Source organism: Vulpes vulpes, chromosome 3, assembly GCF_048418805.1.
Source record: "Vulpes vulpes isolate BD-2025 chromosome 3, VulVul3, whole genome shotgun sequence".
Lineage (NCBI taxonomy): Eukaryota > Metazoa > Chordata > Mammalia > Carnivora > Canidae > Vulpes > Vulpes vulpes.
This window is the reverse complement of record NC_132782.1, coordinates 140,668,001-140,693,395: the sequence shown is the minus strand read 5'-3', so window position 1 is coordinate 140,693,395 and position 25,395 is coordinate 140,668,001. Positions and strand designations below refer to the sequence as shown.

Genomic DNA, 25,395 nt, shown 5'->3' with positions numbered 1-25,395 from the left:
GAGAACAATATATTTCTCATGTTGAGAAAGAATCTCATTGGATAAATGACAAACTGATGGCAAGGAAAATCTAAACTAACCATCTGCTAAGGCAGCTCCCCTAGCTTTATTTTTTTTTTCATTGCATTTATAATAACCTGGAATAGCACATATTGCCTGTTTGTCTTTTTTTCACTCACTACATGCTAAACTCCATCAGAACAAGAATTTCAATAGATTTTTATTTTCTTAAACAGTGCCTGACACATATAGATGCTTCCTAAATATTTGTTGAATGAATAAATAAACTAGAAATTGGTTGTATGGGGAATATGGTTTTATGATTAACAGAATAAAACAACATTTGCTGAAAATATTTCTAACGTTATTTAGATTGTGATTGAGTTTTATATTCCTTTTCAGGGTCATAATTCTGAATATCACTTTTATATAGTATAATATATTTCATGGGACTTATAGTAAAATCCATACTGACTTTATGACTGACCTTGTTTGGAATAAATCCTCAATTTGGATGTGATTTCTTTTAATTGGCCAATTTCCCTGAAAAGCAAGTAAGTAAAATATATTGATTAATTGAGAACTTCAGTTAATTGGGTTTTTACTAAAAATTATTTATATTGGCACAGAGTAGGTACTCAATAAATATTTGTCCAATATGTAAAATCTAGTTAACTAAAGTAGACTTGTTATCTTGTTTTTAGTTTCTCAATAAGAAGAGTTTTCAATTAAATATGTAATATGCAATAGCATTAGAGTCTACACAGCATATAAATAATTTAAAACTACTGAAAATTCTCATTCTCTTCCTTTTCATCTTCCTTTCCATCTTCCCTTCTCTTTCCTAAAGAATTTAGTCCTAAACTCATTAGAGGAGGACAAGTAAGGTTAGCACCCATAGAGAGTGTAGGAGGGGAGAGCCTCAGTAGCCTGAAGAGCAATGTTGGGCTCAAGAAGGATAAGAAGAGGGACGCCTGGGTGGCTCAGTGGTTTAGCCCCTGCCTTCCACCCAGTGCATGATCCCAGGGTCCCGGGATCGAGTCCCACATTGGGCTCCCGGAGCCTGCTTCTCCTCTGTGTCTCTGCCTCTCTCTCTCTCTGTGTCTCTCATGAATAAATAAATAAAATAAAATAAAATAAAATAAATAAAATAAAATAAAATAAAAAGGATGAGAAGAGCGCTTGGGGGTGCATCTGGGGGTAGGGGAGGAGGACTGGGATGTTTAGCAGCAATAGGACATTGGATATACATAAAGAAATTGATCAAATAAATAAATATATTAAGGATAATTGGGAGTTAGGGATTTTATTATTGAAGAAAGTAGTTACAAATATAAAAAGAGAGAAACTGTTGGATCCTGTGGTATTGGTTTAAAAACTGACATATCAGTGTGAACTCCTAGTGTATGGATATAGATATATGTTAATATATATATATGTGTGTGTAAAAATAGATGATAGATAGATGAATTTTTCCTACATATATTTCCTTAATTCCAGATCCTGAGAACAATCACACACCCAAAGCAACAGGCACACCTACCTCCCAAATCTTGGTTTCTAAATAACATTTCTGAATAAAAGAAACTAGGACTGCTTGGAGAAGAGCTGTTTGTAGAGCTGGGGCATGAAAAAGAGCCTATCTTATTGTGACATAAATATGAAAATATTCAAAACAATGCCAGGGAAATGTCAAAGAAGTCAGATTAGAAAGGATCACACTGCCCATATATGAGACTATTTGAAGATCAAAGTGGATAAGAATAATAATAACAGCAGATTACAACCTATTGGATAAAATGGATATCCATGAGTTCATACTGACATAAGTAAGTAAGTTGAAAGTTATTCAACGCTTTAGCGTCTGCCTTCAGCCCAGGGCGTGATCCTGGGGTCCCCGGATGGAGTCCCATGTCCAGCTCCCTGCATGGAGCCTGCTTCTCCCTCTGCCTGTGTCTCTGCCTCTCTCTTTCTCTCTGTGTCTCTCATGAATAAATAAATAAAATCTTTTAAAAAGGGCAGTTAATGTACTTCTCCACAATATACTTACAAAAATTATTTTTGCATTGATCACCTTAAAAATGAGTTAATACTAACAGTTATCACAGTAATGTACCAAATGATAGGATACTGTAAGATGAACACATTACTTTAACAATTCTGCAAACACAGATAGTTTAAATTCAGTAATAAGAAAGCAGTAGACAAACCTAAACTGAGGAGCATTTGCAAAATAACTAATTGTAATTTTTTTTAAAAATCCATGGAAATAATGGGAAAATTGAAGAAATCTAGATTAAAAGAGACTAAAGAGGCATAATAACGAAATGCACTGCTTGATTCTAGACTGGATACTTTGGCTATCAAGAGTATTTTGAAACAAGCAGCAAAACTTAAATGTAGTCTGAGGATCATATGATAATGGTGTATCAATTTTCTGATTTTGGTGGCTGTATTTCATTTATAAAGAAAAATGTCCTTGTTTGTGGAGAAAATGTGTTCAAGTATTCAGGAGTAATGGGTTGTCATTACTTTCAGATCATTCAGGAACAATGTTATTTGTACTGCAGTCACAACATTTTTGTGATTTGAAATTGTTTCAAAGTAAGGAAATAAGTTTAAAAAAAGAAAATAACTTTTAAAAAATTCAAATTCAATATCTTCCATTAAATGTTCTCATAATCCTAAAACAGTATTCAGCTTATAGAAAGGTCATTTGTATTTCATGATTTTTATAATACAATCTGAAGTATAGAATGCAGGACCCTCCATTTAAAAATAAAGAAGGAAAAAAATAAAAATAAAAATAAAGAAGGAAAAAAATTTTAAAAAAAATTATGCTTTATGCGGGTTCCAGTGAAAATGATTAAGACTTCTCAAATGTTTCGTACTAATGGTTGTAGTTACGGCTTTCTGTTTTCTTTTGTTTAAATGTTAAACATCTTTTTATGTACTTCAGTAGGAAGGAGCCAAATCTCTAAGATAGGTATTAAAACATAAATGAATATTATGTAAACAGAAAAGTATGATACTTCCTTGGGGCAGAAAACTTAGAAATAATATGCGGATAGATAGCATTTTTGTATTTACTTACGTTACTGTAATACAACTATTTCTAAATAGTGTGGCAAATAATAGATTGCAGTGTTCTCTCCCTGCATGGATTTGAAGTAAATTTCCAGCAGGAAATGGCCATTCAGGTCATGGATGAGGAGAAACCTAAGATAGAGCTACAGAGATCACTGTATCTATTCAATGTTATCAGTGTCTGCGTGTGCAACAGACACAGCCAAATTCAGAAGAGCAAGTAAATTTATGAAGTGTAAGTTGAATGTGTTCTCAAAAATGGATATGCTCGGGGCACCTGGGTGGCTCAGTCTGTTAAGCATCTGCCTTGGGCTCAGGTCATGGTCCCGGGTCCTGGGATGGACCCCAGCTCCCCGCTCAGCAGGAAAGTCTGCCTCTCCCTCGCCCTCGCCCTCTGTCTCTCCCCTTGCTCATGTTCTCTCTCAAATTACAAAAAATAAAAAATAAAAAAAGGATACACTCAAAAATACATTGGGAACTTGGGAAAATCAGATAATTTTATTTATAATAAAATATGCAAGTGCATATTTTCAGAAGTTATGACATTGTAATATCAATTTTTCCATTTGAAATTTAAATATTAAAAATTCAGAATATTAAGCTCATGTGGAATATGATATTCTACTTGTGTCTGAATGCTAGTTTAGATAGGCAATCAAGTAATAATTTTTATCCTATCTGGCATTTAAAACATCTGAAAGATTATCATTATTCACCTCACAAGCTTTCCCTAAAGCCAAAAAAAAAAGTTTAAAGGAGATTATCTTTTGAATATTCCTTTCCCTATTTGGAGAATACTTATTATTCTTTTGTGGAATTAAGTTGCAGGCATGAGGGATTTAGAGTATGACTGGAGAGGTGAGGAGTATAGGGACCCAGGTTATCTGAGATTTGCTACCCTTTCACTGAAAAAAAAAAAAAATTCCCATGTCTAAATGTCTGCCAATCTTGGGGAGTTCCTCTTGGTCAGGCTTGTGATATACTAATGGAAGCAAAAATATAACAATATGACCTCTTCCATTTCATGGACTCTTTCTTGTGAGAAAATTAACTTTTCACAAATATTATGACTTGAAGAAATTTACAGTGTTCACTTAAGAAAACACTCAAAATTCCATGTTACTAAAGACAAGTTAGACCAAGGTCAGTAGTAACACAGTGTAGTGGGTTCAGACTACATTTCTGCTCTATATACGGAAACTTAGACAAATTATTTAATCTCTTTGTGCCTCACTTTCTTCATATGTAAAACAAGAGTAATAATTACATCTACATCATAGGGTTATTATGAGCATTGAATGAGACAACACATGTAAATTGCATAAAGTAGTACCTAGGACATAGGAAACACTCACAAATTCCTATCTGTTATAATTATTTGAGACCAAGGAACAAAAACAAAGATAGCAAGCAAAAATAGAAGCTACATTAAGAAATCAGTGATTTGGGGACACCTGGGGGCCTTGGTCAGTTAAGCATCTGCCTTTGGCTCAGGTCATGGTTCTGAGGTCCTGGGATCAAGTCCCACATCAGGCTCCCTGCTCAGTGAGGAGTCTGCTTCTCCTTCCCTCTCCCCACCCCTGCTCATGCTTCCTCACTTGCTTTCTCTTTCTCTCAAATAAATTTTAGAAATAAAAAAAAAAAAAGAAATCAGTGATTTCTTAAAATACGTCTTGACTAATCATTCTCTGAATAAATATATTTATTGGCATGTAGCTAACGCCATATCAAGACATGCAAGTACTCTTTTTTCCAACTGTAGAAATGGGGATGATAATAGCAGTATTCCTCACAGCATTGTTATAAGGATTTAATTATAAAACTTAGCAATTTGCCTGGCACTACTAATAAGCACTCAAAAAACACTAGTTGTACTACTATTGCTAATTATTATTATTATTATCTTTATGATATAATAAGATCAGAGTCTGAGACATACAATGTGAGGGCATAATTACAATTTTATAGTATGATAAGAACAGAGGAGCTAACATTTCAACTATTTTTAATAAGGAATGCAGTTTTTCCAGATGGAGAGGAAGGGAAGAGCATTCATGAATTCCCCATGTGTTTTACCCAAACTTGACTTGTTTTCAAAAAAGTCAGTGGGCGCAGTTATTCCACTGAGAAAGTAGTTTTGAATTGACCATGTCCACACAAACTAATCAATCAACAGGTAATTGAAAACCAAATCTGTGAAATATGCAGATAAAGTGTAAGACAGCCTCCCAGCTGGTTTTCCTATATCCACATTCTCTTTTCTTTAGCATACTTTTCATAAGATTGACACACTAATCTTCTTAAACGCAGTTTTAATCACGCTATAACTACTGGAGAACATAGAGTAGTCTTCAAATACCTGCTGTATCAAGCCCAAACGACTGTGTCTAGCTTTAAGGATCCTCCACAGCCTCGCAATTCAGAGTAGAGCACTAGCACCAACATCACCTGGGACTTGTTAGAAATAGATAATGTCACACCTCAATCCAGACCTACTAAATTAGAGTGTGCAGTTTAAAAAAATCCCCAAGAATGCAAATTAAAGGTTGAGAAACACCACTGTACAATATCCATTAATCTGAACCAACCAAAATCACTAACCCATAACCCAACGCACAGTTCCAGCAAGAAGAATGAAATCCTTTCATTAATATCTCTGCATCCAAACAATCCCTTTGCTTATAATCTTAACACCACTAGAAATACCTTATTTCCTCCCTCCCCCCTGCTATCTAAATTTTATCTATTTCTGAAGGACCCATGGAAAAATCCCATATCTTCCATCAAACTAACACCATTCCAAACCACACTAACCTTCCTGAACAATCTTGCATTTAGGTCAATACCATTTCATTCTTCTTATGTATTATTTATTTATGATTTATTGAATAATCATTTTCTGAATGCTTATTATCAGTTACCAGGCACTGTTGCACTGGCCAGAAAGCAAGCAAAAACACAGACTTTCCCTGCCTTCATTAAGCTCACAATCAGAACAGTAACGGTTCAGTAGAGATACCTTATGCTCCATAGACAAGAAGTGCAAATGGGCAGATGTAGAGCTACAGGGCCCATATCATGCAAAGCAACATGATTTGTGCTTTTTTACTATTGTTAAAACTACTTAAATGAGGGGAGTAATTGGCTGTTGAAATACATTAAAACCTTCTGTGGCATAAAATAGATTAAACATTTTAACTGATAGAGACAAGACAGAGATACTGTGCTTTGTTTCGTGTTAACTTTAGAATCTCATCGCTGATTAAGGTTTTTTATAGGACAGCAATAGGTCTTTCTTCATTCATTCAACAAATAGTACAATTTTAAAATAGCTCCTATTTGTCCTTCTCTGACTCTTTAAGCTTCAGACATGGTATGCACTAAATAAATACTTGTTGATTGAAGACAGTCTTTGATCTCAAGTTGAGGACTAGGTTTACACACATGGAAGAGCCATTGCACAAATGCAGCCCTTTCCTCCTACTGCTTTTCATGACATAAGGAAATGTTCATGAATTTGCAATGACACTTTGGTTTACTAGTAGTGTCTTTTGGATCAAAAAGTTCCTCCAGGGTGCCATGGAAGTTTCTGTTTCTCTGTAGATAATGTTTTCGTTCACCAGAGACTGTTTTGGAGTATAGCCAACCAAATGGAATTGGCTAGTAAAAGCTTTTGTGGATGAGCAGTTAGGAAACAAGTTTCAAGACCATTTGCCAGCAAAACCTCACCAGATAGAATTTTAAACAACATAAGTTAATATAAAGGCTTGATTTGAAGAAGCCCGGAGGAGCAGGAGGGAGTATGTAACATCCCATATTCTTTGAGCGTTAGAATTAAAGTTAGCTTTCCTTACAGTTGCAAAACTAGCCACCAGCTCTTTGGATAGAAACAGATGCTTCTGGTAGACCGTCATTCCTCAAAAGATCTCATGTTCCAAACAGCAGCGCTAGAGTACATTCGGGTTAGATAGAATGCAAGACCTTTTGTGGGCCTCTTGTTCCCCTCAATATGATTTGAGAGCAGGATCACACCAGGAAGTTTCAAAAATCCAACCAAGTAAAAAGAGTTTATTTCCAATTAACATAAACTAGCACTTTATAGGATCTGATCACAAAGCGTGCCCATTGCTTTGATTCAAGAAACAGCAATTTCCGTATATTTATCATCTTCAAATTAGTTACAACTTTCCCTTATCTTATTCAGCAATCATGGCGAAGATGAACATTCTCATATTGTGTGCAATTTTCTCTTCAAGTTTTAATTTCTCTAGGTGCAGGAAAAAAAGCTCTGGACCCTTAATTGAGCAATTATTATTTCTTAAGTGAATATAGAGTTTGAGGATAGTGCCAAAATAATCCTTTCATCTAGAGAACCAGTCTAACGTAGTCAGCGGCATACACATTGTCTGGCAGCACCCCAGCTCGAGGTAGAAGAGCCAAGTCAAGACTGAAAGGGAAACTCATTCTTCACCCCTAGTCACTCCCTGGCATCTATTGAGGTTCTTGAAAGAGTGCCAATTAGGACCGATTTACATGTCTCCTTGGAGGTTTTAGATAACTCTTCACTAAGAACTGTTTGTTTTTCTCATTTAGACCATTTCTCCAGAGTAGGATTTGCAAACTTGCTGCTGACTATGCTCTTTGCAGATCATTGCTAGCTTTCCATCCTGACACGAAGCACTGATACTTGAAAAATTCATTAAGAAGTGACGCCTCTGAACTCCCACTCCTAAATCTGTGGAGTGGTTCTACCACATTTTCTACAATGTTGTCCCAGAATTCAAGCAACAGGAAATAAAGAGTCCGTATGCAGTTTATGAAATATGTCTAGACAAGGAACTGACTGCTTCGTAGCTTGAGCCATGATTTGAGCAATTTTAATTGTTTTAAAATTTTCTTTATATAGAGCTAGAATCCACTTCTCTAAAATTTCTACCATTTGTCTTGCTTTTTTAAAATACTGCCTCTTTTATAAGAAGCCCTTCAAATATTTGAAGATAGGTTCCATGCTTCTCTTCCTCTGCAGGTTTCTCTTTTTAATTAAACTACTGTTCCTGGGGCGCCTGGGTGGCTCAGTGGTTGAGAGTCTGCCTTTGGCTTGGGGCGTGATCCTGGGGCCCTGCGATGGAGCCCTGCATCGGGCTCCCTGCATGGAGCCTGCTTCTCCCTCTGCCTGTGTCTCTGCCTCTCTCTCTCTCTCTCTCTCTCTGTGTGTGTGTGTGTCTCTTATGGATGAATAAATAAAATCTTTAAAACAAAAACAAAAAACAAAAACTACTATTCCTTCAGCTACTCTTAAGGTTATATGGCATCCAAACTTCATCATTAATGAACAGCTATATTTTCAATAACCACATTTTGAACAGTAGTCTGTTAATAATCAGCTCAATTAAAAAAATTAGAAAAAAATAATCAGCTCAATTAAAGTTAAAAATATGTACAACCTGTACCTTAAGTAATCTTTTTTTATGTTTGGTTCAGTATTGACTGAATGCCATATTTAGCGGTCTATAACACGTAAGATACAATCTAGAAATTGCTATTAAAATATCAGACTGGTAGACCCAGCTACAGAAAGCATCCTTCTGGTTGCTTTCATTAATGAAAATTTTACTATACATTACTAAGTGGTGATTGAAAAGTCATGCTGAAATATTACTGTTAGCTACTGGTATTAAATTTCTCACCAGAGAACTATCACAACTTCAGGATAAAATGTTTGCTATCTAAATACAAATTTTAGCAGCCACTAAAATTGTTAGGAAGACCTTAGATCACTTTGCTTTTTAATTACAGTTTCTAAATAATTTATTATATAATATCAAATCAAGATATAGCTATTATTTGAAAAATTCCAAGCATTTATGAAAATATAATAAGCTAATCCTTTAAATCAGACTTGAAGACAGTTTGAGTATTCCTTGTATGCCCACAAGAGTTTCTCTAGTCTTTTGCAAAATGCTAAAATGATGACCTGTCCAACAATGTAGATGGTTAATATTCACCCAAGTGACATCAACAATTTAATGCATCATGCTTTTTCTTCTCATTAAAATTACTATTCCTGAAGCTTGACTAAATTTTCTTCATGCTTAGCCCTCTGTTTAAGTCTGATACTTTACCATTTTCCTCCTATATCATCAGGTTTTGCTTTGTCTTCAGTTATTTTTCTTCCTTCTCTTACCTGCTTTCAAGAAATAGAAAGAGGCTCTTTGATGTGCCAATTCCAAGTATATTCAGACAAAATGCAAATAATCCAATAGGCTTCTTGAGGAGGGATGGCATTTGAATGAGAGAGGTTGTTTCCCTTACTCATTGGCTCTCCTATTGAGGTTAGATGGCCCATGGTAGTGACTCGCTGGAGTGATTTTCAAATTGGTCAAAAACTTCTAATATAGGAATAGTGGGAGAAAGAGAGAAAAAATCAGTGAAATAGGGAAGTCCAAATGTATATTCTTATCAAGTCTTATACTTGTTCAATAGTTACAAGCCTCTCTGAAAATATTTATATGTGTGGGTGGAGGCAAGTTGCCCATTAAATTGTAGGAAGTGTTATCAGATTCATCAGGACTTGGTTGTAAATTTGACTATACAGTTTGGGCTCATAGAGAAATAAGGAGGAAATATCTGATTAAAGTGTGCATTGCTGCTGAGGCAACTGAATGTTGCCATAGCAATTGAGATGAAATGTGCAAGAAGTGAGATAATTAAATCTAACCCCTTTAGTAGTTTTGACAGTCAATGCGCTGCCAATAGGAAAAGTTATCTACAGTATTAAGATAAAACACATTCCTCATGGAAAGAAAGTCTCCTTACTAGTATTTTGTTGTTCCCTTTCTAAATACACTGCTTTAGGTGTCTAATTTGAATGTTCTCTTTTTTAATAATCAAATACAGTTTTGACCTTGGTCTACAGCTGCCTAGAATTTCTGCTAGTTTATTGTATCATGGGAGCAGACATCTATAAAAAAATATCAAATTTTTTCCCCTCAAGTTCTTAAAAAAAGTGTACTAAAGCCAAAGCTGTCATATTTGAGCTTAGAATTCAATAATATCTAGAACGTGCTGCCCTCTTCAGGAACTGGTGCTTAAAAATACTTTGCTTTCTTTATTTTTTTGTAGCAGTTTGGAAATTATAAATATGAATTATAATATCAAAAATTTTATAAATAATTCTTCGGGAATAAGCACCACATACAGTAAAGTATTTCTAAGTTAAAGAATTTTTTACATTAAAATATTTCATTAAAAATCAATAAATACAAATTTCAAAATAAATTATTAATACTTCTAGTTAAGTAGGAAAACAGTTTTCTTAAAAGAAACTACACTCATAGGCAGAATTCGTGGATCACTACAGAATTTTTTCCATATTTTCTACCCAAATGTTTCTCTGAGAATAAAAATGTCTAAAAAATATGTTATCTTTGATGTCAAAATCTAAGTAGGACACAGTTCAAATCTTCATTTTACTCTCCAGAAAAAAGTCACTAAATTCTGTGAACATCAATATTTGTCCTTTGAGGGGCACCTGGCTGGCTCAGTTGGTAGAGCATGCAACTCCTGATATTGGGGTCATGAGTTCAAGCCCTATGGTGGGTATAGAGCTTACTTAAAAATATATATTTGTCATTTGAAATTTTAGCTAGTTCTCATTTATAGAAACATTAGCTTTTTCAGAAATAAAGATTAGATTACCTTGACACATGATAATTTTTATTCAAAATTACTTTATTCAAAAATAATCCTGAATCCAAAAATTCAAGTAAAAACTCTTTTCTGAGTATGCTATCTACTTAAATTTCCTTAGCTATCATCTAGTTTTGGTAGAGGGGTTGAGGGAGATGAACTCCTTATGTTTTTCTCCAAATTAAGTTTATGAAATTAAAAATATAAATAAATATAGGAATAGAAAATGACCAATACGTAATAATATAATCAGGATATGAGAAAAGCAGATTTTCTTACATCCTGACATGTTTCTTTATATTAGAACTATTGACATTAGAAAGTTTATTTTGTACTAATTATTAAATGTGAAAGTATTGAAAATTTTTAAAGAGCACAATAAATTCAGGAGGAAATGGCTTTTTAAAATATAATTTTGTTTTATTTCTCATCATGTGATGCAATTAGAACCTTGTTTTTAATCAACAGAAAAAAATAAGAATATAAATAATGCTTTATTATCATTTATTTAGTGTGAAAAAGTAGGAGCTTGGACTCCTGATTTTGGTTCTCAGTTCCTACATCAGATTTCTGGTTCAAGATTCCAAACAGGAAACTAACTCACATTTTTTTTTTCAACTGGTCATTAATGTGACTTCAAGAAAGTAGAATGACCTTTAGTTTTCCCTTAAAGAGTTTAGGTAGCTATTCCATGTGTATCAATGAAAGATTTCACTGAGTGAAAGGGCAGAAGAAAAAACAGTTCATTGAAAATATTCTCTTAATCCTATAATATTTATATAGGGAAAATAAAACGTTTTATTTTTGACTTTGAAACTACTTATCACAATTGCTTAATCTTAAAGTAGCTCTGTCCAAAGGCATGTAATACATGTTCAATAATTCTTAGAACACTGATTTGTGTTTTCTGCAGTAGATTTACTTCATTTTTGTTTTGCTGCTGCTGCATTACATTTGACAGTTAGAACCCCTGTGGATGGAGGTATAATAAATAATAATATTTTCTTTGCTTTCCAGGGTATTTATGGCATAATGATAAATTTCATCTTTCCCAGAATGGTAAGTAAAGAGCTCTTTCTATATATGATAGCATTCAACACAAACAAGAAAAAGTGAATTGTTATAATAAAAGCAGAGTGGCATTTGCTAAATATATTGAATGATTTAATAATTATAAGGGGGCTTATACTTTTGAAATAAATGGATGCTGCATTCAAATTCTATAAGCATTGCAAAATTCTGACCATATATGCTATAGGCTCTTCGGAGGGAATATAAAGTTTCTGTTTTCTTTGTTGTATTTCATTTGAACACAGTGTAGTCAATATTTTGTTTTCTGGGGTAATTTAGTTTAAAATATACACAGATATAGAAATAAATGTGGTTTATATTCTATGAGCATAAAGAAAAAGCATATCTGTGATACATATTGAGAGTGGGTGAGTCAGAGTCCTTTGGAATTTTTACTGTTACATAAAAACTGATTGTAATTTATGTTTGACCAGGGCTTTGCAGCATCTGTGAATTTAAAAATGTTTGTTTTTTAAGAGCATATATCATAACTTCTAGGCAAGCTAGCTACTATATGATTTTGTTTAAACACATAGTTTTCTTGCCTTTATGTTTTTATGATGCAAAAAGGTAATATTTAGTTTTAATCTTAATCAAAACCTCTTTACAATTCAAATAACAATAAAAATTAATTTTATTGAATGGGAAAGGTCAACATAAATGATATTTCCCAGCAAGTTATTACTGTCTCCTATGGGTTTTTTTTTTTCCTCCAGTGGTCTTGGGTATTTGCTATAAAAAGAAGGAATTTCTCACTGAAAAAAAAAAATCTCTTTGAGATAAACCAAACATCAAAAGGTTCTATTAAGTGAAAAAGCAGGGCACAGAATACGTACATTATATGTTGTGTATACATATGCGTGTGTATCCAGGAGGGAATTGAGAGCATACTGTAGGCTCGGGAAAAGTCTCACAAAAGGTGCACAGAACAGTGGGAATGTGGGTGGTTTAATAGTCTTCACTCCATTTTCATTTCCTGAATTTCCTATAATAGATGTGTATTATTTTTATAATCAGAATGAAAGCATTATTTGAAAAGGCTACTCAAAACAATGTATTTATTATTAATGAAATATGGATATATATTTAGCAGAGGAAATACCTCTTGTGCCAATTGCAGAATCAAAATGATCTCATACAATTTTTAAAAAGCAAAAACAAAAGCAAAAAACCCTTCCATCTAATCTCAGAAGGTACCAAAAATATAAATTGAAAATTAATTGTATTAAAAAAAAGACAATGAAGGATTTTAAATGAGGGTAGAGCTGTCACTTTAATTTTACTCCAATAAAAAAGTACTCCTAGAAGTCAGGCATATGTGTGTGAAAAAATAAACATTTTAAAACTGAAATTTTAAAATCTGCAGATTCACATTGGTGTTCAGTATATAAGAATTTGATATTTTATGAACTTTTTCAGAAGAAGAAGTCTAGGGGCACCTGGCTGGCTCAGTTGGTAGAGCATGTGACTCTGGATTTCACGGTTGTATATGTGAGCCCCATATCAGGTGTAGAGATTACTTAGAAATAAAATTTTTATAGATAAATAAACAGAATTTTTTTTGAAAAGAGAGAAGGTCTAACTAGGAAAAGGCTAAAACATAAAGCTAAACTTTTTACAATAACTCACACTTTAAATCAGTAAATCACAAACTACTCAATAATAACAAAAAACTTTGATCTAAAATCTGTGTACTTTACTCATCTACAACTAATAGTCATCTCTGCATGTTTAATGTGCAGAATTATTTTAAGGTCCAAGATTAAAAGAAAGCAAAATAAACAACTAGGCAATTATAAGGATATGTTAGCACAAGAGTTTTTTTAACCTAAATAAAGTTAATAAATCATGTATTAATAGTAAACATAATAGCAGAACAAATGGGATATTTTGAGATTAAAAATTTCTTCTCAAGAGTGATTTATTATAAGGTGAAAACTTAGCATTAAAATATAAATTGCAGTTATATGTCAAATATCCAGCAACTTTATCTGGACATAAGCCAATAATTTTAGAAGAAATTTAGGAAAGAAAAAAAGTGCTCTAGCAGGTATCTTAATCCTGTTCATGTTAATGCTTCCCAAATTCTCACTTCCATCCCACGTGCTCTGAGTTTACATAAAATTAAAACAATTTGTTCTCATTGTCTAGCTCACAAGCTAGAAACGATACTATAAAAACTTCCAGGGGCAAGAGAAATGAGTTGAAAAGTTAGAGTCTCTTGGCACCTACTTACCAGCTGAGAGAGACCAAAAACTAGCTGTTTGATTTTGAGAAGATATATACTTTGGGTTTCAAATTCCTGATCTCTTAAATCAGAGAGTTATACTGGTAGATTTTTTTTAATATAAAACCTGAATTCTAGCCCTACAGTTTTATAACACAATGATGTATCCTTAAACTTACTATATTGGTTTGGAGTCATTAGAATGAAAAAGGTTTTAATGATTAAAAGGGTAATTTTCACTCATTTGCAAAATTCACTTATATTGAGTCTCATCCAAATTATATTGTGTAAATGAGAGATTCTATATTGCGTATTTTGATGATATTCTTTGCATATATTTTAAATGTGCCTAAAAACTTAACCTGGAATTTCTCACTTAGCTTTAAATAGCACTGTAAATAATGTGAGGGAAAAATCTAGCATCAGTCTTTTCTAGAGAATGGGAAGCCAAATTCATACCTATCTGTATATGGAAATGTATATTTTGCATAGGTTTATTTCTGCCAAGATGCTAATCTGATGTATTGGGAAATCAAAATTTTTAATTCATATTCTCTTTTTCGCATCTACTCTGTCATTAGTACAACTGACATACCATATGACATTATAGAAAAAAACACAAAACTTTCCATCCATAACCTAGATCCGGTTAATGTAAGAAATGATTGGATAACTAAAACATCTGCTCTTTCCAATTGTCTCTTTCTGAGTTTAAACTGTGCAAACTTAAGCCACTAATTTTCTGAATTATTACATGAACTGAATTGAAGTGTAAGTACATATTTTGTTTGACATGTATCTAATCAAACTAACTTTAAAATAGAATGAATCTTCAACATTACAAGTTTCTCTGGTAGATTAGAGATAAATGCCAACTATTTAAATAAAGCAGATTTCTCAGTGTAATTAATCTGTACTTCAACAAAATAGATCTTTCCTCTCATTCCCAATTCTGACTTAATGAACAAAGATTGAATGCATATTTCTGTGAATAGTCACAGCATCTAGTCTTCAATGAATAATAAAATATATTTTCTTTCTGAGAACATTAATAAAAATTTGTTACTTTATTTCATTAATGACAAAAATTCCATATTAGAGTTAACTATAGCCAATAGTTACTTTGCCATTTATCTTTTAAAATTCCACAACAATTTCCAATATATCAAATATCAATTTTTAGGTCAGATGTAGTAATAGTAAAGAATTGTTAATTGGCCAACAGGTTGATTAGTTTTAAGTTACTGAAAAAAGCAAAGATTAAAAACAGTTCTCTCCTTTTCCTTCAATTAAAATTGCATGCAATTATTATTGTGATTATAGATCTCTTTTGGGATTTCCGGTTTCATATAACTTTTTGGTTCATTTCACAGGAATAATATTCATCTTAATTAGCAAAAAACAGTTGATGGGCTTTTTATAAAAGGGAGTTCACTCTATGCATTGATTACTGCCACTAGATTATTCTGTTTCAAAATAACAGTAATAATAAAACTCTGCTTTTAGAGGAGTTAGTTAAATATATTATCTGTTAATAGCCATTGTCTTTGAAGACAGGTTGTCTTTCTTGATGGGTGGTTAATCCATTTTGTTTTAAACTCAGAACTTTCCTAAGCAATATCATAAATTGGCTTAAGAAATGATTACCATGACAGTTCAAACATACAAATCAAAACTATTAAATAAATAGACATTTCTGATGTATTATTGCATTGCTTTTCACAGTTTATAAGATGAAAATACTTGCTTCCTTTAAAAAATTTTAAATATTTAGTAACTAAAATAAAAAAATTTCCGTACCTATATAAGAAATATATCATGAATACCTGTGTCCCCTGCGACTTTTCAAGCAAGTTCTCTTTGTGCCCTTCTACAATTCTTTTATCTTCTTCTTCAATCAGAGCTAAACATTATCCTAAATTCCCCCTAACTTTTATTATTTTCCTTGTAATTTTATTTCATGTATTTGGACCCCGAAACATATTGTTACTGTTTGGTTGACATGTTTTGCAATGATATGTAAATGAAAATATATGTATTTATCTTTCCCACTCAACTTTAAGTTCTTCAGTTTCAAAGATTTGCAGCACATAACTACAGTTCATTAGTTTACACTGTTGTATGGTATTCCATTGTATGACGTAATTTGTCTTTAACACTGATGGATATTTGGGTTGCTTCTAGTTTTTTGCTTTTGTTTTTTACTCTTTATATGGTGCTGCTATGAACATTCTTGAGCATGTATAAATGGATATGTACAAAAATTTCTCTAGGGCGGGATGCCTGGGTGGCTCAGTGGTTGAGTGTCTGCCTGCGGCTCAGGACGTGATCCCGGAGTGCCAGGATCAAGGCCCACATCAGGCTCTTTGTATGGAGCCTGCTTCTCCTATCTCTGCCTCTTTCTCTCTGCCTCTTTGTGTGACTCTTATGAATAAATAAATAAAATTTTTAAAAAATTTCTCTAGGGCAAGTTGTTCTTAACCTAGAGTGATTTTGTCCCCAGGCAATATCTCGTAATTTTTGGTTATTATAACTTGGGGGATTCTACTGGTTTCTTATAGATGAGGGCCAGGGATGTTCTGAACACTCTACAAGACACAAAATGGTCCAACAACAAAGAATTATCTGGACTAAATTCCTCAGTTTTAATTTTCAAATTTTGAGTACTAATGAGATTGTGTATCTTTTCTCATTCTATTAACAATAAGGGTTTCTGGGGCACCTGGATGGCTCTGTCGGTTAAGCATCTGCCTTTGGCTCAGGTCATTATCTCAGGGTCCTGGGATCGAGCCCTGCATTGGACTCCCTGCTCAGTGGAGGACCTGCTTCTCCCTCTCCCTCTGCCCCTACTTGCCCCCTTCCCCTGGCTGTACTCTTTCTCTTAAATAAATAAATAAATAAATAAAGCCTTTAAATATAAAAAGCAAAAACAAACAATTATGGTTTCCTGTTCTATGAAGTACTGATTCTCTTTAACCAACTTTTAAAAATTGAATCATAGGGATGCCTGGCTGGATCAATCAGTAGCACACGTGACTCCTGATTTTAGGCCCCACCTTGGGTGTAGAGATTACTTAAAAATAAAATCTCTACAAAAATTTTTTAATTGAATTATAGGCAGTATCTTTACTAATCCATTATTCTTTATGTAATAAATGTCTTTTTCTAGTTTATGGACTGCATTTTCCTCTATTTTAGAGTGTATTTGACCAAATATTGATTCAAACAGAGCAGCATCAAGCCAGAAGTGGTTGGACGCTCCCCATCTTTTCACTTCATTAATGTGCCCTTTTATAAACAGATCTCTGAATATTAATGCAGTTAAACTTAACAAAGTTACCTTTTTTGCCTATATCTTAATATTTCTTATATAAGAAATTTTTCCCTTGATCTTCAAGTATTTTAACATTTTGCTTTTTATATTTAAGCTTTTAATCCATTTGAAATTTTTGTGTATGGTGTGAGGTAGAAATAATTTTTTAAAAATAGAAAGTACATTGTGTACTGAATAGTTCGTACTTTCCCACATGACCTTCAAAGTTAATCTTTTCATGAATCAAGTTTCTGTATATTTTATGATCCCATTTTTAGCTCTGTTTTATTCTTCCAATTTGTCTATCCCTTACTAGTATTACACTGCTAACTTAAAAATCTCTATTTGTTCTTCCTCAAGAGTTATCTTGGTTTCTAAGGCCCTTTTCTCTTCTATAGAAGTCTTAGATTTTATGTAATTTATATATATAATATATCTAATATTTTATATATTTTTCAAAAAGATTTTATTTCTAAAAAAAAGATTTTATTTCTACCATGTTTGATAGATCACTAAATGCTATTTTATAAAATATTTTTAATTATTTACTTTTAATGATTTCATTTTTAAAGTGGGGTTTCTAATGTTTCTTTCTGGTACATGGAAACAAAAGTAATTTTTGTATTTTTATTTTATCCAGCAAACTTTCTGAACTTTCTTATTAATTTTCATAATTTATCTGTATTTTCTCTTATATTTCCTATGAAAACAATGACTTCTTCTGTGAGTAATTTCAGTTTTATTTATTCCAGTTCTTACTCCATTTCATTTTTGTGTATTCCACCAAATAGACTTCTAGTTCAGTATTGTACAGAAATGGTGATAGTAGACAACTTTGTTTTTTCCTGACTTTCAAAAGAAAATGAGGGACCCCTGGGTGGCTCAGTGGTTGAGCATCTGCCTTGGGCTCATGGTGTGATCCCAGGATCCAGGATCAAGTCCCACTTTGGGTTCACTGTTAGGAGCCTGCTTCTCCCACTGCCTATGGCTCTGCCTCTCTCTCTCTCCCTCTGTGTCTCCCATGAATAAATAAATAAATCTTAAAAAAAAAAAAAAAGAAAAAGAAAATGCTACAAAAATTCACCATTAAGTTGTAGGGGTTTTGTAGATATCCTCTATCAAGTTAAGAATTTTTCCTTTTTAAAATTTTTTTCTTTTTGAATTTTTTTCATCTTTGATGGATATGAAATTTTATCATGTTTTTCTACATTAATGTAGAGGACAAATGATTTTTCTCACAAATGGTTGTTGAACACTGAAGTATCACTAACCTTAAGGACATTACTGAATGGAGTAAGAAATTTACTTTTCATATTCTTGCTGGTACTAAAAAAGTGACAAAGCCCAAAGCTTAGTGCTAGAATCCAAAGTGGATATATCCTCATCATTAACCTGGTCTACAAATAAATCCATCCCATAGAGGACTGCAAGAAATATTTGTAAGTCTTAAATGTATAACTAAAGAGAAAAAAAAAATCTCCTCTGAAATTCACAGTCATAAACTAGCTTTACTTTTTTTCTAGCAAAAATTCACATAATCTCAGTGGTCTAAAGATTCCAAGATAAGAATTTAAACTGGTCCCTAGTTGTGCCTTTTGGGCTCAGTTAAATCAAAAGAAAATCCACTCTAGAGAGCCCATCTTTATTCCATCACTCCAAGAATTTTAACAGATAAAATTCTATTAGTATAAGCCCACAGTCAGAAATCACAGGCACACTATTAAAAAAAAGTGGGGTGGGGAGCAAATAAATGATCAAGAATCAAGTGAAAAAGGATGAAAAGCAAAATCAGACCCACAAAGACTTCAAATATTGGAATTACCATTTTCATTCTTTTCTTTTTATTCTCATTGTTGCACATAAAACTAAATTCAAAAATAAGTTTTTGGGAGCACCTCAGTTGGTTAAGCATCTTCCTTCAGTTCAGGTCAACGATCCCAGGGTCCTGGGATTATGCCAACATCAGGCTGTCTGTTCAGTGGGGAGTCTGCTCCTCCCTTCCCTTCTCCCTTTGCCCTTCCCTCAGCTTGTGCGCTCTCTCTAATTCATTCTCTCAAATAAATAAAAACAATCTTTTTAAAAAAATGAATATTTTTTTAGCATTTAATTTCCTCATGAAAACACAAAACTTTCCTTTCTATGATGTTATAAATTAATAATATAGTCAAGTTCAACTTGCAAACTAAACCTGGTTATACTGAAATTGAATTTGACCACATTTATTTATCAAGCTATAAGAACTTTGGGAAACAAAAAAAGAGTAGAAATAAGAATAAGTATTTTTCTGTTCAGCCTAAACAAACCGGTAAGATGGTAAATACTGTATTGGACTAAAAATACCAAAACATATACTGACAGCCATTTTAAAAACTCTATTTTTTAAACTTTTTTTGTAGACATAGCTAAATACTCAAAATGATAAGTATAATACCCATTATATGTGTAGAATGTTATTTTTACTCAAACTCTCAAGGACTCAAATATTTTTATATTTGTGGTTTGAAAATTTCTAGAAAGGAATTGTATTATACTTGGCCTTGGACTCCTGATTGGTTATATGGTGCACACTTGGCCAAAGCTGAGCCAATCATAATCTGTCCTTGTAATTTTTTAAACTGGAATTATGGAGCCGATTTGTAGGCAAAGGGAGAATAAATGGGTTTATGGATCCCAAGGAAGGCTGATTTTGAGCCTTAATTCCTGTTACTAGACTTTCTAGGGATCCATGAACCAGTAAATTGCTTTGCTAAAGCTTATTTGAGTTATTTCTGTAACTTGCAACCAAAACGATCCTGATAACTACACTTATATAAAGAAAATTAAATTCTGAGATGGTTTCACTGCATGCTGATAGTCATAGAAGGCAATAGATGAATAATACTTTTAATACCTTTTCTACCACAAGGTAAGAGAATTGGGAAGAGTCATGGGTGAGTTCTTTTGAAGCCCTGCATTAACCAGAATGTACTTCTTCCCTCTGATTTATTCTTGAGGCAGGTCAAAGTTAGAAGGATTACCTAAGATTATTCCTTAAAACAAGGTTTAGGATCCCTGTTATTTTGATAATTAAAACTTCTGATATCTAGAAGGATTCCATCATGAAGCCCTTCTCGGGTATATTATTTTCCAGTTTTCTATTTTGGATTTTACATGGCCTCAAGAGAAAGGGACTGAAATTTAAGGGAAGAATGTAACATTGGTTAAGCATTTGATGCTTTTGTTAAGAACCTGGTTGGTCCATTTTAATTCCTTTCCTAATTAGGTGTATGGGCTGAATTGTGCCCCGCCCCCCCAGCCCAAATTCATGTATTAAAATTCCAAACTCCAGAGATGTCTGCCTCACTTAGTCAGTGGAGCATGAGACTCTTGATCTTGGGGTCATGAGTTCAAACTCCATGTTGGGAATAGAGATTACTTTAAATTTTTTTCAAAATTCCAGAACCTCAGAATATAGCTATATTTGCAGATAGAACCTTTAAAGAGGTTATATGGGTGAGCTCTAATCCAATATGATGGTGTCTTCATAAAAAGAGATTAGGATACAGACACAGAGGAAGACCATGTGAAGACCCAGGGAGAAGACCACCATCTACGAGCCAGGAAGAGAGTTCTCAGAAGAAATGACCCTGTCTGTCCAATTACTCATAAAATGTGTTGCAAAAATGCCTGCTCTACTCTCTGTTCCCACTGTTATTACCTTAGTTTAGGCTTTGTTTTTCTTACTTGAAATATTCCAGCAGCCATCAGCTTCTCATCATTCTAATTTAAACATTCATAGTCATGCTAGCAAACCCACTTATTGAGCCCATGGTTCCTGAACCTGGCTGTGCATCAGAATTTTGGGTGGCATTCTTTTAATTATAGATTTTCAGGCCCCAGACAATTTCTACTGATTCAGAGTCTATGGGCATGTGGGCTAGAAAATAGTAACTTTTAATATGTTCCTAAGTTGATTTTATGAATAATATAATCTGTTACATTTATTTGCCTATCTTTTTATTAATGATTGTATGACAGCTTCCCCAAAACTTCTGACCTCAGCCTTTTGAAAATATATCTTATTATGCCTTCCATGATCACAATGTTTCTTGAGCAATAAATCTAATTACACCTTTTTGAAGTAAACTGGTGATTCTTTTACATTAACAATGCAATTTCAGAAATTTCCTTGTTAAAGATAAATATCCATTGTAGGTTACAATATGTCTGTCTCCTGAGAAGCTACCAAAAAAGTCATAAAGATACTTTCATATGTAGAATAGTAAAAATAAATGAGCCTATCTAGTTTGTTCACTATAAAACTGAGAAGTAGGTTTCAGCGCTAGGAATTTCCCTTCACTACTGCCTCCAACTACATGAAAGAACTGCCAGAAACATTTACTTCACTTGTAGTTCTTCTGTGGCCTGGCCCTATTCATAGTAATACAAATTGTGTGGTAGGACCACAAGTGAGTGTGGGTTTAGAGTTTACCTTCGAAAAGAAAGTAGGATCTCAAACTCTAGTGCTGTCCTCCATATTTTAAACTTGATTTATGCAGTTATCATTTGGCAAACATTGACAACTTTATACCCTGAAAAGAAAAAATTTTTAAAAATTAAAAAAAAAGAAAAGAAAAATTATAGTGCTTTTCTTACCTTAATATAAATATTAAAAAAAAAAGTTTTAAGGCTGAATCAGTGGGGTCTTTGTTTCTACCCATAAACAGGAAACATAACTTTAAAAAGAAAGATAATTAAAAATGGCAATACTTAGGGATCCCTGGGTGGCTCAGTGGTTTAGCACCTGCCTTCCACCCAGGGAGTGATCCTGGAGACCTGGGATCGAGTCCCACGTCAGGTTCCCTGCATGGAGCCTGCTTCTCCCTCTGCCTGTGTTTCTGCTTCTCTCTCTCTCTCTGTCTCTGTCTCTCACGAATCCATCAATCAATCAATCAATCTTTAAAAAATGGCAATACTTAGAAGTAAACTCTGCAGTAGCCTACACTTGAAATCTAAAGCACTTTTTCTGACCATATTTAGATAACAAAAGAAAAAAAAAACCCTTCCTGAATATACCTGCCAAACTATTAATTCAATAATTGTGCCTATGATATCAAGCATTATATAATATAAAATGTCAAAACAGATCCTGATTCCTGATTTTGTGGAACTTGCAGTTTAGTTAATAGAAGTCCTGTTTTTTCGTTTTAAAAAAGGTATGCTTACAAGAGCCTGGAATGGAAGCAGAGAGGGAGAGTGTCTGAGTAGAGGTCATGCCCAAATGACACTTCCTGGAGGAACCACTTATTCTGTACTCAGATGTCAACAGCCAGGAGTACTTTAGAACTTGAGTCAACAAATGAACATGCCCTCTTTCAGTACAGTCTTTGCTATCTGTGCACACTTTGTAAAATGGCTGGTACCAAAACTAAATATTACCCATGGTCTACTTTTCCTGTTCTAAATGTATACATTCATGTATTCATTACACAAATATTTTATTACAAGTGCCTATAAAGTAGGTCTTCTTAAGCAGACTGAAAGGCCTCAGTACGAAGTAACATATTAACCACTACCTAATCCTCGACTTATTTTTTCCTGGCTCATATTTCTAACTAACATGGTTGATTCTTCAGATTATAATCTTAACCACACCGAACAATAAAATTGTAGTGTTTCTAGACTTGGGTTAGCATCTCCAGAAACAGAAAGATCACTATTTGTTCAACCAAGATACTGCATCTTTGAAAAAGTCTGACTATAAGTGGTTCTGTTTTTAAACTGAATTATGCCTCATTATACCTTGCAGCATCTTAATTTAGCATTTTGGAACATTCAGAATAATCCCACTCTACATAATAATGTCTTTAATTCAAAAAATATAGGTGAGACTTTTATGAAATTAGGATAAGCTTAGTAAAGAAAATTGGAAATTAAAAGAAGTGGATAACAGAGGAACTAGCCATATTCCCAGTACCCAAACACCCACATTTAAAATATTTGATGTTCTATTTCCAGGCTTTTTACTATAAATAGTTTTGGTTCTCTTTCATTTTACATAATTTTATCACCACATATGTAAACACACACACACGCAAAATACATAATGGAGTTTCCATCTAGTGGGGGAAATCTGCCATAGAGGATAAATGGGCAGGCACTGGAGAAAGACAGACCTGGGTTCAAGGTCAAGCATTATCTTGCTAGCTTTTATTACCTCGGACATGTTACTTAATCTGTCTCAACTTTCTTTCTTTCTTTCTTTCTTTCTTTCTTTCTTTCTTTCTTTCTTTCTTTTTAAGAATTGTCTTTATTTATTTGAGAGACAGAGTGCATGTATAAGCAGGGCAGAGAGGCAGAGGGAGAGAGGGAGGCCGATGACATGGGGCTCGATCCCAGGACCCTGAGATCATCTGAGCTGAAGGCAGACACTTGACTGACTGAGCCACCCAGGTGCCCCATCTCAGTCTCAATATTCTAATCCATAACTAGAACCTCCTTCTTGAGGTTGTGGCTAGCATTAATTAACATAAAATGTTTAGCACAGCATCTAACAAATAGTAAATGCTGAATAATGATTAAAATGATTATGTTTATACTCTTCTAATAAAGCTATCAAATGTAATAACTTTTCAGGCTAAAAGTTCCTCAATTCTTTTAACCTTGCCTCAGGTGAGATGGTTTTAAGTCCCTTTACCAGGCAAGCTGCTAAATACTGAAAGTTTTGTAACTTTTCCATTTGTATCTTCCATAAAATGTTGCTCACAGATCTGATCTTGGTAATCTGAAGAGCTTGAAATACAGTCAGATTATATCCTCCATTATTCTATGCACGTCCTAAATTTATTAATGCAGTCTAAATTATTTCTCCTTCATCTTCTTTTTCTTCCTCTCCTCCTCCTCTTCCTCTAGGTTCTCCTCCTTGTACTTCTTCTGTAACCATATTATACCATTGATTCACTGCCAAGTAAAGCTCTTCTTTTTTCCCTCTTAATATTGTTAGTAAATCTCATATCCCTCAAATTGAATTTAGGCAGTTGATGCTTTGTCCCAAGGCAGGATCTCACAATTATTCCAACCGAATTATATATTGTCAGATTCTGCCCATTTTTTAGTTGTTAAGAACTTTCCGATCCCGATCGTGTAATCTAATGTATCTACTACTCACTTTTCCTAGCTCATGTAACCAATTTTTGAAAAGTATGCCTTCTCATAGCTTATCTCAGTCACTGATAAATAAGTTTACATCAGACAAAGCCAAGGCCAAGACTTGTGGTAGACCACTTGAAAAACCTTCCTCCGGGCTGACACAGATTCCTTGAAATTGCCATTGGGTGCAATCATTCAGCCAGTTATGAAAACACATAATAGTACTATTCCTAAAACTATATTTCTCTATCTGGTCCACAAGGATATAAAGAAAACCTTATTAAATGACTTGCTCGAATCCAGATGTCTATTTCTATTGCCCTAATATACGGGTTTATCAATTTTATAGAAAAGAATATATAAGATTGGGCCGAATAGCTTATTGTTGTTGAATTTACACTTTCTCCTAATGCCCGTTTAAAAAATGCTCACAAAATTGTCTTTTGTGATTGTGATTTGTAATTGTCTTTTATAAATATAACCTAGGCTATTCTCTCCCAAGGAACATTAGTATCATGGATTTGAAGTTTGCAGACTCTGCCATTTTTTAAACATAAAGTGTTCTTCTCTTACCCCTTTCATTCTCTTTCTCAAAGGTAACCAGCTAAATACTCCATAATCTCACTTACAAGGTCTCTGGTAATTAACTCAAAGAGGCCCAGAAACATATTGGCACCTCGACCAGTCAGATTCTCCTAGTAGAGCATAGAGATGAAGTGCTCAAACCATGGACTTAACTCTTGGCCCACATCCTAGCTCTACACTTCTCTAGTTGTATGATCTGGGACAAATTATTCAATCTGACCACAACACATGATTTATAACTAGGACGATTAAATGAAAAAAAATGCAAATAAGTACATAGGTGTATGACACCTAC

The 25,395-nt window shown here is 33.6% G+C and overlaps 1 protein-coding gene across 23 annotated transcripts in view; it reads left to right on the top strand.

Annotated features, from left to right (window-relative positions):
• Window positions 1–25,395, top strand: part of ADGRL2 (adhesion G protein-coupled receptor L2) — a 619,577-nt gene that overhangs the window by 383,713 nt on the left and 210,469 nt on the right. For all 23 annotated transcript variants that reach the window (XM_072754766.1, XM_072754780.1, XM_072754755.1 and 20 more), the window contains one exon: window positions 11,794–11,835. The gene's annotated coding sequence lies outside the window, so the exon portion shown is untranslated. The remainder of the gene's footprint in view (window positions 1–11,793; window positions 11,836–25,395) is intronic.